Source organism: Pleurodeles waltl, chromosome 8 (genome assembly GCF_031143425.1).
Source record: "Pleurodeles waltl isolate 20211129_DDA chromosome 8, aPleWal1.hap1.20221129, whole genome shotgun sequence".
NCBI classification, from domain to species: domain Eukaryota; kingdom Metazoa; phylum Chordata; class Amphibia; order Caudata; family Salamandridae; genus Pleurodeles; species Pleurodeles waltl.
Genome location: NC_090447.1, coordinates 1,532,275,986 through 1,532,283,495, shown reverse-complemented (window position 1 = coordinate 1,532,283,495; position 7,510 = coordinate 1,532,275,986). Strand labels below are relative to the sequence as shown.

Genomic DNA, 7,510 nt, shown 5'->3' with positions numbered 1-7,510 from the left:
CACTCACTTTGCATCAGTCACAGCCCCCCTTGGGCTATCAGTGTGACTGAAGCCCCTATTGATGGATCCGCTCCAGGGCAGGGCTCCAAGCCAGGTCAGGACACAGGAAAAGAACCGGTTCTGCTGCTTCTGTCGTGACAGACCCAGGGTGGTGGGCGTGGCCTCTCGGGTCATGGAGCACATATAACCTGCTGTGTCTGCTGCGGAGCACTGAAGGCCCCGAGCTAGTCCGCCGAGGAGCACACATTGCATCACACAGCCTCATCTGCACACACTCACCATGGGGGTAAGTATAGCCTGCTTCCTAGCTCAGTGCGTTAATGTGCCTGCTGCAGAGATCTGTGCTTAACTTGCAAGGATTTGTTTGGAATCTTTGCAGGATGGGCTCAGCCTGTCATCCTTCCAAGGCTGATAAAATGAGTACCATTTACATGCCATGTGATAGCATCGATTATTTGCATTACAACAAAGCTCTGAGCTGGGACAAGTAAATGCCGTATTCTAACTAACTTAAGTAAATTGTACTGGTTTTTATATAGCGCTTACTGTCCACGGCATGACATTGAAGCGCTTCCTGGACGTGCAGGAGTAGGAATTATTTGTGTTCTGTAGCTCAAGGGCGTGCGGTTTAAAGGGCCAGCGTGAGCAGTTACAGGCATCATATGTAGACGAAGGAGTGCGCCTTACTCTTCGGGGGTCCATGTATTGGGGTTTACGGATCTTCCCAAACTGAACTAATCAATACTGCAATGTTTTATGGCTTGCACAGTGCACAGCACCAATGCTTCTTCAAAGCGCACACTGCCTGCGTCCGTGTGAAAGTTACATGCCCCAGGTGTGTACCCGTGCCAGGGGGGCCAGTGCGTACCTCATGCAGGGTCCTGATGGGAATATACCCTCAGGCACCCTATAGACTGCCTGCGTCCGTGTGAAGCCTCAGGTGTGTACCCGTGCCAGGGGGGCCATGCCTACCTTATGCAGGGTCCTGCTGGGAATATACCCTCAGGCACCCTAAAGACTGCCTGCGTCCGTGTGAATGTTACAAGCCCCAGGTGTGTACCCGCCCCAGGGGGGCCAGTGCGTACCTCAGGTTCCAGATGGGAATATACCCTCAGGCACCCTAAAGACTCCTGCGTCCGTGTGAATGTTACAAGCCTCAGGCGTGTACCCGCCCCAGGGGGGCCAGTGCGTACCTCATGCAGGGTCCTGCTGGGAATATACCCTCCGGCACCCTAAAGACTCCTGCGTCCGTGTGAATGTTACAAGCCTCAGGCGTGTACCCGCCCCAGGGGGGCCAGTGCGTAACTCATGCAGGGTCCTGCTAGGAATATACCCTCAGGCACCCTATAGACTGCCTGCGTCCGTGTGAAGCCTCAGGTGTGTGCCCGCCCCATGGGGGGCAGTGCCCCTCATGCAGGGTCCTGCTGGGAATATACCCTCCGGCACCCTAGAGACTGCCTGCGTCCGTGTGAAGCCTCAGGTGTGTACCCGTGCCAGGGGGGGCCAGTGCGTAACTCATGCAGGGTCCTGCTAGGAATATACCCTCCGCACCCTAAAGACTCCTGCGTCCATGTGAAGCCTCAGGTGTGTGCCCGCCCCAGGGGGGGCAGTGCCCCTCATCCAGGGTCCTGCTGGGAATATACCCTCCGGCTCCCTAGAGACTGCCTGCGTCCGTGTGAAGCCTCAGGTGTGTACCCGTGCCAGGGGGGGCCAGTGCGTTACTCATGCAGGGTCCTGCTGGGAATATACCCTCCGGCACCCTAAAGACTCCTGCGTCCGAGTGAAGCCTCAGGTGTGTACCCGTGCCAGGGGGGGCAGTGCTTAACTCATGCAGGGTCCTGCTAGGAATATACCCTCAGGCACCCTAAAGACTCCTGCGTCCGAGTGAAGCCTCAGGTGTGTACCCGCCCCAGGGGGGGCAGTGCGTACCTCATGCAGGGTCCTCCTGGGGATATACCCTCCGGCACCCTAGAGACTGCCTGCTTCTGTGTGAAGCCTCAGGTGTGTACCCGTGCCAGGGGGGGGCCAGTGCGTAAATCATGCAGGGTCCTGATGGGAATATACCCTCCGGCACCCTAGAGACTGCCTGCTTCTGTGTGAAGCCTCAGGTGTGTACCCGTGCCAGGGGGGGCCAGTGCGTAACTCATGCAGGGTCCTGCTAGGAATATACCCTCCGCACCCTCAAGACTCCTGCGTCCGTGTGAAGCCTCAGGTGTGTACCCGCCCGGGGGGGGGGGGGGCAGTGCGTAACTCATCCAGGATCCTGCTGGGAATATACCCTCCGGCACCCTAAAGACTCCCGCGTCCGTGTGAAGCCTCAGGTGTGTACCCGCCCCAGGGGGGCCAGTGCGTAACTCATCCAGGGTCCTGTTAGGAATATACCCTCCGCACCCTAAAGACTCCTGCGTCCGTGTGAAGCCTCAGGTGTGTACCCGTGCCGGGGGGCCAGTGCGTAACTCATCCAGGGTCCTGCTGGGGATATACCCTCAGGAACCCTAAAGACTCCCTGCATCCGTGTGAAGCCTCAGGTGTGTACCCGCCCCAGGGGGGGCCAGTGCGTACCTCATGCAGGGACCTGCTGGGAATATACCCTCCGGCACCCTAAAGACTCCTGCGTCCGTGTGAAGCCTCAGGTGTGTACCCGTGCCAGGGGGGGCCAGTGCGTAACTCATGCAGGGTCCTGCTAGGAATATACCCTCAGTCACCCTAAAGACTCCTGCGTCCGTGTGAAGCCTCAGCGTGTACCCGCCCCGGGGGGGAAGTGCGTAAGTCATGCAGGGTCCTGCTAGGAATATACCCTCCGGCACCCTAAAGACTCCTGCGTCCGAGTGAAGCCTCAGGTGTGTACCCGCCCCAGGGGGGCCAGTGCGTAACTCATCCAGGGTCCTGCTAGGAATATACCCTCAGGCACCCTATAGACTGCCTGCGTCCGTGTGAAGCCTCAGGTGTGTACCCGTGCCGGGGGGCCAGTGCGTAACTCATCCAGGGTCCTGCTGGGGATATACCCTCAGGAACCCTAAAGACTGCCTGCATCCGTGTGAAGCCTCAGGTGTGTACCCGCCCCAGGGGGGGCCAGTGCGTACCTCAGGCAGGGACCTGCTGGGAAAATACCCTCCGGCACCCTAAAGACTCCTGCGTCCGTGTGAAGCCTCAGGTGTGCACCCGTGCCAGTGGGGGCCAGTGCGTAACTCATGCAGGGTCCTGCTAGGAATATACCCTCAGTCACCTTAAAGACTCCTGCGTCCGTGTGAAGCCTCAGCGTGTACCCGCCCCGGGGGGGGGAAGTGCGTAAGTCATGCAGGGTCCTGCTAGGAATATACCCTCCGGCACCCTAAAGACTCCTGCGTCCGAGTCAAGCCTCAAGTGTGTACCCGCCCCAGGGGGGGCCAGTGCGTAACTCATCCAGGGTCATCCAGGGAATATACCCTCAGTCACCCTAAAGACTTCTGCGTCCGTGTGAAGCCTCAGGTGTGTACCCGCCCCAGGGGGGGCCAGTGCGTAACACATGGAGGGTCCTGCTGGGAATATACCCTCAGGCGCCCTAAAGACTCCTGCGTCCGTGTGAAGCCTCAGGTGTGTACCCGTGCCAGGGGGGGCCAGTGCGTAAGTCATGCAGGGTCCTGCTGGGAATATACCCTCCAGCACCCTAAAGACTCCTGCGTCCGTGTGAAGCCTCAGGCGTGTACCCGTGCCGGGGGGGGTGGGGGCAGTGCGTACCTAATGCAGGGTCCTGCTGGGAATATACCCTCCTGCACCCTGTAGGCTGCTTATAAAGAGGGCTCCCGGTTTTATGGTACTTATCTTCTTACCATTTCTTTCTGTTTTTATCCAGATGTATTTTTTTGCTGACTTCTTGGTATTTATCCAGTTTTGTTTTGTGTTTAGACAATAAACGGAGTCGTAGAATGCTGCATTTTCCCATGTATTTACCTCTTCTTAGACGCCTGTCGGTTTTAGCAAATTAATCAGCACGTATATACTAGGAATGTGTGTAAACAGCTGCCTGTATTCACGCATTGCAGCACTTTGCAACCCTTTACGCTACAAGATGCCCGCGCCAGGCATAATGTATGCAAAGGGGGCGGTCCCCAGTTAGTATGAAAAATGGCATAGAAGATGTCATCAATGTTATAACATGGAGTAATTGGCTGTGCATGGCGAGGGCGCGAGTTATAGTTCCCTTACGGTGCGAGTTTTAGTGACTTGAAAGGACTGTAACTATAACTGCTGAATTTCTATGGGTTTGTACGAGTAAATACAGAACAAAGTGCTGCATGTGAAGGGGCCGTATTTACAAGGTGGCGTTATGCCACAAAAAGTAGGTTAACGCCTGTAGGAAAGTACCATCTTGCCTGGCATGTTACCTCCATATTTCACTGTATATATGTTGTTTTAGTTGTATGTGTCACTGGGACCCTGCCAGCCAGGGCCCCAGTGCTCATAAGTGTGCCCTGTATGTGTTACCTGTGTTATGAGTAACTGTCTCACCGAGGCTCTGCTAATCAGAACCTCAGTGGTTATGTTCTCTCATTTCTTTCCAAATTGTCACTAACAGGCTAGTGACCAATTTCACCAATTTACCTGGGCATACTGGAACACCCTTATAATTCCCTAGTATATGGTACTGAGGTACCCAGGGTATTGGGGTTCCAGGAGATCCCTATGGGCTGCAGCATTTCTTTTGCCACCCATAGGGAGCTCTGACAATTCTTACACAGGCCTGCCACTGCAGCCTGAGTGAAATAACGTCCACGTTATTTCAGAGCCATTTACCACTGCACTTTAGTAACTTATAAGTCACCTATATGTCTAACCTTTACCTAGTAAAGGTTGGGTGCTAAGTTACTTAGTGTGTGGGCACCCTGGCACTAGCCAAGGTGCTCCCACATTGTTCAGGGCAAATTCCCCGGACTTTGTGAGTGCGGGGACACCATTACACGCGTGCACTACACATAGGTCACTACCTATGTGTAGCTTCACAATGGTAACTCCGAACATGGCCATGTAACATGTCTAAGATCATGGAATTGCCCCCCCAATGCCATCCTGGTATTGGGGAGACAATCCCATGATTCCCCGGGTCTCTAGCACAGACCCTGGTACTGCCAAACTGCCTTTTCAGGGGTTTCACTGCAGCTGCTGCTGCTGCCAACCCCTCAGACAGGGTTCTGCCCTCCTGGGGTCCAGCCAGGCTTGGCCCAGGAAGGCAGAACAAAGGACTTCCTCAGAGAGAGGGTGTTACACCCTCTCCCTTTGGAAAAAGGTGTTAAGGCAGGGGAGGAGCCTCTGGAAATGCTTTCATGGGCACAGATGGTGCCAATTTCTGCATAAGCCAGTCTACACCGGTTCAGGGATCCCTCAGCCCTGCTCTGGCGCGAAACTGGACAAAGGAAAGGGGAGTGACCACTCCCCTGACCTGCCCCTCCCCTGGGAGGTGCCCAGAGCTCCTCCAGTGTGCTCCAGACCTCTGCCATCTTGGAAACAGAGGTGCTGCTGGCACACTGGACTGCTCTGAGTGGCCAGTGCCAGCAGGTGACGTCAGAGACTCCTTCTGATAGGCTCCTTCAGGTGTTGCTAGCCTATCCTCTCTCCTAAGTAGCCAAACCTCCTTTTCTGGCTATTTAGGGTCTCTGCTTTGGGGAATTCCTTAGATAACGAATGCAAGAGCTCATCAGAGTTCCTCTGCATCTCTCTCTTCACCTTCTGCCAAGGAATTGACTGCTGACCGCGCTGGAAGCCTGCAAAACTGCAACAAAGTAGCAAAGACGACTACTGCGACATTGTAATGCTGATCCTGCCGCCTTCTCGACTGTTTTCCTGGTGGTGCATGCTGTGGGGGTAGTCTGCCTCCTCTCTGCACTAGAAGCTCTGAAGAAATCTCCCGTGGGTCGACGAAATCTTCCCCCTGCAACTGCAGGCACCAAAGAACTGCATCACCGGTCCTCTCGGTCTCCTCTCAGCACGACGAGCGAGGTCCCTTGAACTCAGCAACTCTGTCCAAGTGACTCCCACAGTCCAGTGACTCTTCAGTCCAAGTTTGGTGGAGGTAAGTCCTTGCCTCCCCACGCTAGACTGCATTGCTGGGAACCGCGTGTCTTGCAGCTACTCTGGCTCCTGTGCACTCTTCGAGGATTTCCTTTGTGCACAGCCAAGCCTGGATCCCCAGCACTCTAACCTGCATTGCACAACCTCCTGAGTTGTCCTCCGGCGGCGTGGGACTCTCTTGTGCAACTTCAGGTGAGCACCAATTCACTCCACTTCGTAGTGCCTGTTCCGGCACTTCTGCGGGTGCTGCTTGCTTCTGAGTGGGCTCTTTGTCTTGCAGGATGCCCCCCTCTGTCTCCTCATGCAATTGGCGACATCCTGGTCCCTCCTGGGCCACAGCAGCATCCAAAAACCCTAACCGCGACCCTTGCAGCTAGCAAGGCTTTTTTGCGGTCTTTCTGCGGGAAAACATGTCTGCACGACTCTTCACGACGTGGGACATCCATCCTCCAAAGGGGAAGTTTCTAGCCCTTGTCGTTCTTGCAGAATCCTCAGCTTCTACCATCTGGTGGCAGCTTCTTTGCACCCATAGCTAGCATTTCCTGGGCATCTGCCCACTGCCGACTTGATCGTGATGTTTGGACTTGGTCCCCTTGTTCCACAGGTACTCTCGTCTGGAAATCCATTGTTGTTGCATTGCTGGTGTTGGTCTTTCCTGCAGAATTCCCCTATCACGACTTCTGTGCTCTTTGGGGAACTTAGGGGCACTTTGCACCCACTTTTCAGGGTCTTGGGGTGGGCTATTTTTCTAACCCTCACTGTTTTCTTACAGTCCCAGCGACCCTCTACAAGGTCACATAGGTTTGGGGTCCATTCGTGGTTCGCATTCCCCTTCTAGAGTATATGGTTTGTGTTGCCCCTATCCCTATGTGCCCCTATTGCATTCTATTGTGACTATACATTGTTTTCTATTGCTATTACTGCATATTTTGGTAATGTGTACACATATCTTGTGTATATTTGCTATCCTCCTACTGAGGGTACTCACTGAGATACTTTGGCATATTGTCATAAAAATAAAGTACCTTTATTTTTAGTATATCTGTGTATTGTGTTTTCTTATGATATTGTGCATATGACACTAGTGGTACTGTAGGAGCTTCACTCATCTCCTAGTTCAGCCTAAGCTGCTCTGCTAAGCTACCTTTTCTATCAGCCTAAGCTTCTAGACACCCCTATACACTAAGAAGGGATACCTGGGCCTGGTGCAAGGTGTAAGTACCCCTTGGTACTCACTACCAGCCAGTCCAGCCTCCTACATTGGTTGTGCAGCGGTGGGATAAGTACTTTGCAACTACTTACCACTTTTGTCATTGTACTTTTCATAAGAGAAAAATATACAAAACAAGTTCAGTGTATGTACACCTAACCAAAACGTTTTGCTTTTCTTCTCTCACTTCTTTGCTAAGTGCTGAAAAGTACCTCTAAACTTTCTAAAAAGTTCTTAAAAAATTAGAAAAGTTTT

The 7,510-nt window shown here is 53.7% G+C and overlaps 1 long non-coding RNA gene across 1 annotated transcript in view; it reads left to right on the top strand.

Moving 5' to 3' along the window:
- The first annotated feature begins 209 nt into the window (after positions 1-209).
- The window catches only part of LOC138248935 (uncharacterized), a 32,287-nt gene continuing 24,986 nt past the window's right edge, over positions 210-7,510 (top strand). Inside the window, exon 1 of the long non-coding RNA XR_011194666.1 lies at positions 210-286. This is a non-coding gene — a long non-coding RNA (uncharacterized lncRNA). The remainder of the gene's footprint in view (positions 287-7,510) is intronic.